Here is a 13,032-nt window from a genome sequence, read left to right on the forward strand (position 1 = left end):
GTTCTGGAAACACTCCGAGCTTCAAACATATGTTAAATTAAAGCTTTACCCTACAAACTACAAGTTAAATTAAAAAAAATTGTCCCGACACCTTATCTAATCACCCTATAAATTTACAATACAAAATATTCAATATCAATTTCATACTATTTTAATTTCTATAATATTTATTTATTCATGTATTATACTTATAAATCATAAATCTAGTCATCATGATATTATTAAGGAATTAAGGTCAATGTTGTTTTTGGTATAACCCAACAATTCCTTCTAAAAATTAAACTCAATCTACAGATATGCATCGATACGATTTTTATGATAGTAATTTTAATTACTGTCAGATATAATCTATACTAATCTCAACTATGTGGAGTCCCAACTGTGCGGGTTTTTTTTGTTTGTGAATAATACATATATATATTTTAAAATTACCATTATCATGGTTCAGTGGACAAAGTACAGCAAAGGTGGAAAAGTGCCAGGGACCAGATGAATAACATAAAAATGTATAAAATATTACTTTTAAAATTTTTTATTTGTATGTTTATACTAAGAACAATTTTAATAAATGTTAATTATAAAAAAATGTTATTTTTTAGTAAAAATAATTCTTATGGCAAAAACTTTTTACCAAAAGAATAAAAATCAAAGACCATTACTAGTAGTACTAAGAAGACATTTAACATAAACTTATTGAGCACATTACTTTTATTGACTTAATGAATCATTCTATCTTGCCATTCTACTTCACCAGCTTCGCTTATAAAGTAATTGGCAAAGTGGTCCCTTAAAATATTACCTGATCTATTATAAACATCAATTGAGTCATTAAGACTTTCAAAACCATTAATACTTAATGTGTTTTCAAATCTAAATCCATCTCTATTCCTGACAAAATTATGCAATATACAACAAGCTTTAACAATTTTTATAGAAAGTTCTACACTTGTGTTCATCGATCTATGGAAAATTCGCCATTTGTTCGAAAGTATTCCAAAAGTTGATTCTATATCTTCTTGCTCGAGACAAGCGATAATTGAATACTTTTTTTTTTGTAATTCAAATTGCTTTGTGCATATGGTCTAAGTATGCTTTGAGATACACCAAAAGCTTCATCAGCAACTATTACAAACGGTAATGGATTTCATTGGCCGGGTAATGGTTTCGGTGGTGGTACAAAAAGTTCTTTATCTTCTAGTTTTTTGTAAAATTTTGTTTTTTTTAAAACTGTTGAATCACAACACTTTCCTTGAGCTCCCACATCAATAAAAGTAAAAAAATAATTTGCATCACAAATAGCCATAAGAACTATTGAATAGTAATGTTTGTAATTACAAAAATCTGATCCAATCTGGATTGGTTTAATTAAGTGAATATGTTTTCCGTTCAAAGCGCCGATGCAATTTACAAAGTTAGCATCATTTTCAAAACCCCAAAGCAATTTCTTTACATTTTTGCTGATCCGGCAAAGGTATAATTTAAGATTTAAGGCTCCATAATTCGCTGCATACATCTTCTACTATTTTACTAATAGTAGATATTCCTATTCTATAGGAGTAATGAAGGTCTGTGAATGAATTACCCGATGCTAAGTATAAATATGAGCTAATTAAAATATTAAGTCAGTATTTATTCAAAAAACGTTAGTATGATTTCTGAGTAATTACAAATACTGTTAGATTTTACCCGCCTAATATCGTGTTTTAATAATAAAAATTTCAAAATGTGAATTGTCAATTTAATTAATTTTTTTTAAGTAAAAAAAAATACTTTTATTAAACCCTTAATATTTTCCTATAGAAAAAACATCAATTCCCTGTCATTTTATTGATAATTATTATGTAGATATTATAAAATTAGCTCCTTAAATAATTTATTTTAAGTAATATTTATTACTTACCTTAATGTTATGCAGAGCCTTTCTGTCGAAGAAATAGGCACGCGAAAGTTACTATTTACGGTTAGCCCCTTTTCTAACTTTGAAAATAGTTCATAAAAAAATTTTAACGAAATTCTGAAATAATCAAAATATTTCTCTTCGTGGTCTCTTAATTCAGAAGAAAGGGTTGCAAAAGCGCCATTAAGAGGTCTTTGAACCAGCATCGGGTAAACCCAAAATCGCCTATTTTTTTTTTATTTTTGAAGTATTCTTTTTTAAAATGTGCCTGTAGGCTGCAAAAGCCAACATACATCTTATCTGTTGGACATTCATTTTGAAAATAAATAGAAATCGCTATAGCAAAAACGCGGTATAGTGTGAAACAAAAAAAAAAAAACCGCTGCGCGTACAAAAATATACGCGCTAGTGTGAAACGGGCCTTAAACGATAATACTTACTGCGGATTATATTAGATAAAATGCTCTAACTTTAATTTTATAAAAGAAAATTTTCCCAGAGACCAGGCTAACAATCTAATCCCGCTAACATGTAACTGTGAATAACCCAGGTAAAAATTCACTGCTGTCACCAGTGAAATCCGTTCAAATTACTATATGAACTATCAATTTTGTAATGGAGACTTCACCGTTAAAACTAAAATCTAATATAATTAGAAATAAAACTGAATCGGCTCAAACCTTAACTTCTCTCGGCCGGTTGAGATTCCTCTTTGGTGAGCCAGTTAACGCGTATCCAAATGGTACGGCACTCGAGGTATATATATATATATTATATATTTATGTCTATGAGTATATATATTTACACAAGCACAACAGTAAAAACAAAGAAACAACGTCGGAAGACAATATTTTATTCTTATAATATTAGATATTTTCCTTAATTCGAACAATGTTATACGTATGTAACAATGGGTAACTACCCTTCTGTCGTCGGTAATATCGGTAATGAGCACACTCGCCGCAATCCAAAAAAAAAAACACGGAAAAACAATGAAACACAAACNCCAAAAAAAAAAAAAACCCGGAAAAACAATGAAACACAAATAGCACACAAGAAAAGGGCAAACCAGTTAAGGTCAACGTCGGAACCGAAACAGAACGCAATATCAGTTATCCATATTCGGCGGAGGCGACCTTATCTCGATGTCAGGGGCGGGGAGACAACCGATTGTCATATTAATAGCTGGACGGCTAATATTGCGAGATACACGGGTGAGCGCCAGCCTAGAGCGACGGGCGGTGCCGTGTCAATGTAAAATCTATATTTAATATTTTATAAACAAATATTGTTCATACTCTCTGTAATTATCATATTAAGCGATTAGAAAGTTTATAATAAAAATAACTGACATATATTAAAAAAATGAATTAAAATAATATTTTTCAGATATTTTTGATTTAGATATAGTGTTTATATTAATCAATTTATTTGATGGCGTTTAATAAAATGAATAATATATTTGATTATATTAGTGTATTGTTTATCCATATTCTACAAATTACTTACACACATGATGTCTTAAGAATAATCTTACTTCAATTTTTTATTTGTACATGTTTGTAAAACAAATCTGTACAGATATTTAATATTTCCACTCCCATTTGCAAAGGAAATAACATCTCCATGATTTAAAACTTGAAAATCATTTTGGTCAATAGAAATTTGCTCACAATTTACATAAGTTTTATTACCTGTTCCCTGTAGTACAGATATTGTTGATCAACTTAAAATTAATTATTTTCTTTGATAGCTAAATTAGTATAAACATGCAATAAAAATTTTAAGTCTTACATTGTGAGAAATAAAATATTGGCCATTGGATTTATTTATAAAACAATGTTGTCTTGAAATAGATTTTTCTTCAATTACAAGTGAACAGGCAAGAGAACGTCCAATAACAAACTGAAGAGTTATAATATATAAATTTAAACATTTTAAAGAAAAATAAAGTATATTGTAAAATATAAAACAAAGTTAAGATGGCTTAAAGTTAATATAGATATTATTTTCACATAAAAATATATGTATTTTTAATAAGTTCATCTTAACACTTAAATTGAGTTTATTTCCTAAGGAAAAAATCTACCTCAGTCTCTCCAATAAGATAGTTAATGCCACTAGCCAAGCACTGTAATGTTGCATTACCAGTTACGTCAGAATAACTGTTACTTCTTTTTAAGCTCATTGTATTTGTTATCTCTTTTAAGATTTATGGTATTCAGTTAAAAATCTATCATATAAATACACTTTAAAGAAGACTTAAAAGTAATGAAAGTATTTGTTTTGAATTAAAAACATTCGAAACTATGGTAGCAGATGTTAATTACATACTGATAATACAAAATAGAACAATTTTATAAAAGTTTATAGAAAATAATAATGTTAAACAAATAAATACCTGGAGTCAATTTTGATGAACAATATGTCAAAAGATCACAAATCGTATCTAGTCGAAGACATTACCCTCAAAAATTAAAAAAAATTCCCTCGTTCCCCGTAAACGGGGGAAATCCCCCAAAAAATTACAAATTTAAAAATCGCTAATTNTGAAATCACCCAAAAAATTACAAATTTAAAAATCGCTAATTTTCGACATTTCTTCAATTTTTTTTACTTAAAATTACCATAACTTATTTAAAAATGACTAAATCAATATAATTTTTTTTTATATAGATACGTTAGATATTTACCTATCATTTTATATATTTTTGTGAACATTTGACCCTTTAACAGCCCACAGAAATGGTTTCAAAATGATAACTTTTTTACAAAAAATTGACTCTTTCAACTTGACTTTTGAAAATGTTCCGGAAACACTGACACTTTTATATATATCTTAAATTAAAGCTTATGTAATATACTTTAATTTAAAAAAAAAAATTTGACCTCTGGATTTGTCTTCATGGTGAAAATGACTACCATATTCAAAAATATGATATTTTTGTCTTAAAATTCTGGGTTTTGTATTTTATTTTAATTTAAAATACCTGACAAGGGGAGTACACTGATTTTCATAAATATTATATAAATCAAATTGATATAGCATAGAAAGTTAAACTTATTTAAATTTTTTTAAGTCGAGAAAAATAACTTTGAAATTTGAACTAGCTTAAATNATAGAAAATTAACTTTGAAATTTGAATTAGCTTAAATAGCCAATTTTTTCATTCGATGGTAGCAACGTACAGTTGCCGAGTTGGTAAAACTTGTATATTACAAGCTTGGGGTACAAGATTCCATCTCGCGTATGGCAAGAAAATTTTTTGCATTTTTTCTTAATTCTTTTTTAGTTAGAATAAATTTTCAACTCGTTTGATTTTTATCATATGTAAATTCAATAACTTCAATCAAGATCAAGGATCCCATCACTTTAGTCGCCCTATACGAGAAGAAATTTCTTAGTCTATTTTACTATATTTTAGATTTTAGCTTCGATGCATAGCTGAAAAGGTATTTTTTTGTAACTATCATTTATTTGCTCTGCTCTAACTTGACCTATATTTTTCAATGATACGTCAAATGATTACAATTAGTTACCCTCAAAAATTGAAAAAGAAATTCTAATTTATCAATGAAATAGTTACTTATCCCATGTTCTCCATACAGACAATTAAAATCATTTATTTCTAATGTTTTCAGAGTATTTATTGACGAATCAAGTTTGATACAATAATTTTATATGATAGGTTTCAACTACAAAATTAAATCATTTTACTTTGTAATTTAATAATTTTTTTACTCTATTTGTGTGTGCTACTACTAGACTATATAATTTTTTGGTAACATGTAGCTTTATAAATCATTTCTAAAAAAAATGATTGTTAGTTTCTCCTAATTTAACAATGGATTTTTACAATTATAATCAAATTTTATAGTACGCTATTGAGTAGATCTTTTTAACCACTTTTTTAGCTTTAATGCGAAACTGAGAAGGTATTAATTTTATGATGTGTTTTTTTTTTCTTATTGGTTATTTTAGTTAAAGTAAATCATTAAAATTAATTCAGGTCATATTTCAACTGTAGAATCTTTTTAAACGCCAAGAGTTAATTAGAAAATATTGCGTTTCTCAGCATAAAGCCTTGGCTGGTGCGGACACAGTTAACCTTATTAATATGTATTAAATATTTCTTCAATACACCTTTTACTATCTTTTACGTCAACTGCCTACACGTTATTTAGAGATAATTGGCATAGTTCTTCACGGCTAGCGAGTAAACACGCATATGATATTTCCAAGATGTAGTTTCCTACATTACGTACTATATATCTTATGATGAACTCTATCCGGACTACTAGTCCTAGAACTGGCTTGTCGGCGGATATAGGCCACTTCAAAAATATTCTATTATAAATTTAGTAATACTCTTTACCTCAACTGCCTGCACGTTACCAGAAATTAATTAGCATAGTCCTTTATGGCTAGCGAATAAACATTTAAAGTTTCAAATTTTTGAGTTAATGTATAGGTATAATACACAAGGGATAACAAATACAGGTAGCTAATTGTTTTTTTATGGCGTTGCTGTCACAGTCAGATTGTTCATTATGAATTATTACTATCAATAGGTATACTTTCTGTATTGTCAGTTTGTGTATTTATAAACTCACAGCAATGTGCCTTACTACTATTGATAACAACAACGTTGTGTACCTGCTAATATCGATGTCATAAAAAAACAATTAGCTACCTGTATTATCTCAAAAATTTGAAACTTTAAATGTTTATATCTAATAAACAAATGAAGTTATATTAAAAATTCAAATGCCATTTGCTATTTAATTAAAAATCCAAACATTTTATTATATTCAAAATATGTGTTCTCATTAAAAAAACTCAAGTTAATGTTTTTTAACCTTGAAGGGATGAAAAATATCATGTTTTTACTACATATTATTTTAGTGTTTTTTGAATCAAACAATATTTTCCTTACCAAAAATTAAACATTTTCAATAGCTACTAAGTAAACGAGTGTCTTATCCTTAATGAATCACATTATAATATATATAATGAATATATATATATATATATTCAGTAAAAATAAAAATGACAACGCGAAGTAATACTTATATTTATTTAATTGGTCAGCCAATTTCAACTGTAGCAGGTAATCGATTGCCGTCTAATGGTGAAGTATTAGGGTTTTTCTTTCATATTTATCGTATTGAAAAAAATTCGTTTAAATATGCATGCAATAAAGTGATCGAAGAAGTTACATTTTTTTGAAATAAAGCAAGACCGACAACTCGAAAAAATATGCTATAAATAAGTTTAAAAAACTTTATAATCAATTGCTAAATCTTTTTAAATATAAAAATAGAAAAACAGAGCTTCGCCGATAACACGAATGTGGGTTTCGTATAAAAATGACCGATCTCTTCGATATCGCTGATGCTGATGCTTTAAAAAAAATTAAAAATTGATAAAGATAGACAGTTTTTACTGGCACAGCGGATGTCAGGGAGAAGGGCATGTGCTCCAAATAATGACTTGCAACTGATAAAGACCTTAATAAAATATGATAATCCACATATTTCAAAAGCCACTGTAAAAAAAATTATGGGTCATTCATGGTATTTGTCAAATGAGTGAGTTGGTCTTTGTCTGTTCGACAAAAATGTCCCAGTTGAAACCAAATGTAAGATAATTTACGCCATAAATAATAACCCCTCTTCAGAAGTTCGCAATATAAGACCAAAAATTGTCCAACACGATGTAAAAAACTTGCAGCTTCATGGTTTAGCTGACAAAAATACAATAAAAATTTTCATAGAATTTGGTGTCGATAAATTTTTTAAAAATGACGTGGTAAACTGTACCGAGTTTAAAAGTTACTTAAAAGTAGAGGAAGTTTTTAAGAATATTCGAGTTACCAATGACGCGGCTGAAAGAGGACTTTTATTGATCCAAGACCTTAATCGCAAAATTACCCATGATGAGGACCAACTTCAGTTTCTCATACAAGTAGTTTCTGATCATCAGAAGATTTATTCTGATTGCAGCAAACACACTTTAAAATAAAGCAATTCGACTTTTATATAATTTTTAAATTCTTTAGTAAGTAAAATTAGAAATGTCAAAAATGATTTATATAATATAGCTTGACTTATTGATAAAAAAATAAAAGAACGTAAACATAAAATAGTTTTCATAATTTTTTTATTTTTTTTTTTAAGTTAAAAATTTTCAAATACCTTGGGATGGTTCAAAAATTAATTTTAAATGTTTTTTTCTTGAAAATTGTATATAAAACCAGGTAGAACAATTTTGAAGTGTAGGAGTATAACTTAAAAAAAAAAATGTTTTAGCTTCAATGCGAAGCTGAGAAGGTATTGGTTTTACTATGACGTGTTTTTTTTTTGTGACTGTTACCACTTTTTCTCAGCTCTCACCGAACGGATTTCATTCAACGATACGTCAAAAGATCACAAATTATACCTAGCCGAAGACATTACATCAGTGGATTATTCCAACACTAAAAAAACTTCTATTTCTTTATTAATATTCTGATTAGAAGTTTTATGATTCATAAGTATAATATTTATTATAACAATTAATAATAGTTTAGTATTGTAATTTTTTACGGAGAATTTATAAATATTAATAGTAGTTACTTCTATCGCAAACGTGTATAAAAATTGAAGGTCTTCTTGGCAAATTTTCAATAAAAAAATTGTTAGTTACTTACAAACAAATTTGATGATGTACAAGAAATTTTCATCAGAGATCAAAATATATCTTCTAAACTTTTTTTGCGCCGATTTTGTAATTTGATTTTTTTGATAAGTCTCACATTTTATTGATTTTTTTACATAAAATTATGTAAATAATTATTATGAATAGTGATTATAATAATCAAATCTTTTTTTATGCAATCTAACTACATTGATTCGACTATTTTTATTAGCAAATCATAGACGAAAACTGAATGATTCTATTTTCTATAACATTGTATAATGTTATATTAATAGAATCATTTGGTTTAAAATTGCAAGAAAAATAAATAGAAAACATTTGGAAGAGCTAATTCAATTTATCTATTAATAATATCCTTATTTAACTCTTAAGATTTCTTAGTTTAACTAGATCACAAAAAAAAAACAACTCATTTAAACTGAATTAATTTTTTTGGTCTAGTCTAACATAAAGGTAGAGTATTGCATATAGAATAAATAATAATAAAAAACTGTAGCACAGTGGGGTCGCGGCACAGTATGGGCATGGCATAGTTGGTACAAGTATAGATGATATCTGACAGTGATTAAAATCACTATCATAAGAAACGCTTCGATACAAATCTGTAGATAGTGTTTAATTTTAAAAAATTGGTAGATTATTTCAAATGCCACAATAACTTTCATTCCCTTAATTTTATCCAGATTAGTTATTTGATTTATAATTATAATATATGATTATTTGTATGATAGGCTAGGAACAAAGGAAGGTGAGGAAGAGATCTATAAACTTGCAAAAGTAAGAGAGAAAAGGGCTAAAGATTATCATTATATAAGGTGTATAAAAAATGTTGATAATAGGTTACTCTCGAGTGATGACGATGTGAAAAAAAGGTGAAAAGAGTATTTTGAAAAAATACTGAATGAGGAGTATCCAAAAGAAACGTTAGAGAATATCTCGTGGAATGAGGGACTGGTAGATTTAATTAGTGAGAAAGAGGTATCGGAGGCTATGGCATCTATGAAGAAAATATGAAAATATATGGAGAAAATAGTGAGGAAATTAAGTCTAGAGGCATGGAAATCAGCTTTTGAAGAAAAGGCTTTAACAATACATAAGAGTCAGATTGGCTATATATATTGTTGGATTGTTGGGACGTCTTTCTGAAAATGTATTAAAAAGAAAAAAATACTATTTGTTCTGGGTAAGCTTTTTGAAAATTGGTATTATCTTAAATCCGTTAATAAATCAAACATAAATTTTTGATGGGCCTTTTTTTTACCCTCCAGAGACCAGAATTGAATTACCGACCCTTAGTTACTAGCATTGGTCTTATAGCATCAATTCTTTGATATACACGGGTACAGGTTACAAAGTCTCTTGGTATGTAGGTACGTTTTGATAAGGATCTATTGTAGTATACTATTTTTTAAAATTCCTGCTTAGCTATTAGTTATTTTTCTTATGATAACCTTAAGGCTTTGGCTAATACTGGATACTCCGGTTATTTGTATGAAATGGACAGTCATGCTTTGCGTTAATGTTGATGGGTTGGAATGATGATTTTAGTATATTTTATAATCTGTCTAAATCGGTTTTAGTAGGATGCTTCTTCTTTTTCCTCGCATTTATCCCGATTAAGGCTCAGAATGATGGAAAGGAGAGGAAAAAATCAATGTATGTGTGTGTGTGTTAGCGGGTTGATGAGAACGGGTACAAATCGTTTGTCGATGGTGTTAATATATACTGGCCGAAATGCTCCATGTGTTGTGAACGCCTAATTTTCGTTCACTGAGTTCACCTCTTTAGTGTTTTGAAATATAACGAAAACACTGATTTTATATTAAAGAAAAATGACAGAATATTTATTTTTTATACACTTAATATATTTACATATAATACATGTCACACTGTGTGACATATTTGTTAACTCAGTTCTATAACTGTTAATTGTTAACTACAGTATTGACACATTCCTATATATTATACAAAGGACATTTTAAGTATTTCATTTTAAGTATTTCATTTTAATATGTACGAGAATCTTCGTGTGTATATGCAGTTTGTGTTAGTATATCCATCACGAAAATTCTAGATCATTTCAGAATAATTACACTCGAGTTATTCATATTAATTTTACATTTGTGTAGCTAAAAATCATTAAATCATTTATAATATAATATATGAATAAATACTAATTATAGTTTTTAAATTCAGTATGAAATTGTGAGGCCAGCTATGATGTATGGTTCATAGTGTTGGGCGGTTGATAAGAAAGTAGAGCAGAGAATAAGTGTAGCAGAGATGAGAATGCTTAGTTGGATGAGTGGAGTGACTAGAGAAGATAGGATAAGGAACGAGCATATAAGAGGAAGTATAGGTGTTGCGTCAATCGTGGATAAGATGACAGAAAATAGACTTAGATTGTTTAGTCATGGTATGAGGAAANCATAAGATGACAGAAAATAGCCTTCGATTGTTTAGTCATGCTATGAGGAGAGAAGAATTGGAAGCTGTAAGAACAGTTATAGAAATGAATGAAGGAAGAAGAGATAGAGGAAGACCAAAAAAGAGATGTAGGGATGCTATTGTATGCGATTTGAGGACAGCTGATGTGAGCGTAGAAGATGTGGAAGATCGTGTCAAGTGAAATCTTAGGATAAGGGTGGCCGACCCCAAGTAGTTGGGATTAAGGCAAAGAAAAAGAAAAAGATTACCAGAAATTCCGGTGGCAATTGACATAATATGATTGTTNATTCCGGTGACAATTGACATAATATGATTGTTGTTTGGGAATGTACAATTTAGCGTTTAGTTGGGTTTAAATAATATAGCGTCAAATCAATTACCTACTCTATCGNAGTGTCAAATCAATTACCTACTTTATCGGTTGTATCTTAATATACACTAAACTTAAATGATACTATAAATAAATAAACTCACACATACACACATATGCATTTATAACATTGTGTCTAATGTAAGTATAACATGATAAAAAGTAACCGTAAAATGAAAAAAATGGAATATAAATTTTAGTACTAATATTAAATGTAATGTAACTCGAAAAATATTTGTTTAAATGAAAAAATATAAGATAATTGTTTTGTTTATAATTGTCTCTTAAACAACTTTTGTACAAAACTTTTTTTTGTAAGTTAAATATTTTTTGAGAAAATTAAAAAAGCTCATATTTTTTAACTTTTGCGAGGCTGTAAAAAAAAAGATCAATTTCAATCAATGAGAACTACTAGTATGTCATTATACATATTTTAATTCAACTATTAATAAAACAAAATTTGGTTGGGAATTTTTTTCTTTGTTTAAAGAACTTTAAAGAACCAAAAAAATAGGTTAAAAATGAAAATTTGGACTGATTATTTTTAACATATTAAAAATCAAATCAGTAATAATTTGAAAACAATTTTTTTTTCTTTTAATTATTTTTTATATGTAATTAGTAATAATATAAAAAATTAGAACTGATAGATAAAGTTTAATTGCAGATTTGAAAACAACGCAGAAATTTGATTTAGAAAAGTATATTTTTGCTTCTGATGAAAGTTCCTTGAAGTCCACTGTATTCATTTATAGTAACAAACAGTTTTTATTGATAATTATTGTAAAAGTAAAGCAAAATATAACTTCTTTATTATTTTTATAATTTCTCCGTTTAAATTACAATATTATATTATTAAATATCAATTTCATACTAAATTTAAAAACTATAATTTGTATTTATTCATATATTATATTTTAAAATCAAAGAACTACTAATCAGGTCATAATTAAAGAAATAAGAGTTGATGTTGCTTTTGGAATAATCCACCAATTTCTCTAAATGAAACACTATCTACAGATTTGCATCGAAGCGTTTCTTATGATAGTGATTTCAATCACTGTCAGATATCATCTATACTTGTCCCATCTATGCCTCGACCCCACTGTGCTACCGTTTTTATTTTTTATAAAGTTTGATACTTCATTGAAGTCCAAATATATGCATAATAATATCAAATACATGACATAATATTCTTCCCCATCGAAATTTTCAGTATCAATTCTTTTAATGTTAAATGCCATTTTAGTTTTTGTCTCGTGTGGAATATGTTTATTGAAAAATGCTAAAGCAATGTTGTCTGAAGTTAAATACAATAAATGATTAACAAATTTTTTCAAATTATTTTTAGGTAATTCTTCATCTATGGTTTTGTATTGGAAAATATTTTTTAAAAATTCTAAATCTTGTCGAGGCGAAAAAGCAGCTATTGGCGCATTAAACTTAACTTTGATGTATAAATTAACCAAGAAAATGCATATACTCGAGATTGAATTATATTTTTTTTGTGTCAACTTGAATTCTTCACGAAAAATAAATATTTTAAGAGTATAAAGCGCTTTTGACATCCATCGAGCATGGTGAATCGCTCCTGGAGCTCTAAATAATACACCTCTA

General features: G+C 27.9%; 1 pseudogene; it reads right to left on the reverse strand.

The window, feature by feature from the left end:
* Positions 1 to 716: 716 nt before the first annotated feature.
* LOC126895963 (uncharacterized) lies at positions 717 to 2,476 on the reverse strand (annotated as a pseudogene).
* Between the last annotated feature and the right edge of the window lie 10,556 nt (positions 2,477 to 13,032).

This window comes from Daktulosphaira vitifoliae, unplaced genomic scaffold (assembly GCF_025091365.1).
Source record: "Daktulosphaira vitifoliae isolate Bord-2020 unplaced genomic scaffold, ASM2509136v1 Scaffold_1, whole genome shotgun sequence".
NCBI classification, from domain to species: domain Eukaryota; kingdom Metazoa; phylum Arthropoda; class Insecta; order Hemiptera; family Phylloxeridae; genus Daktulosphaira; species Daktulosphaira vitifoliae.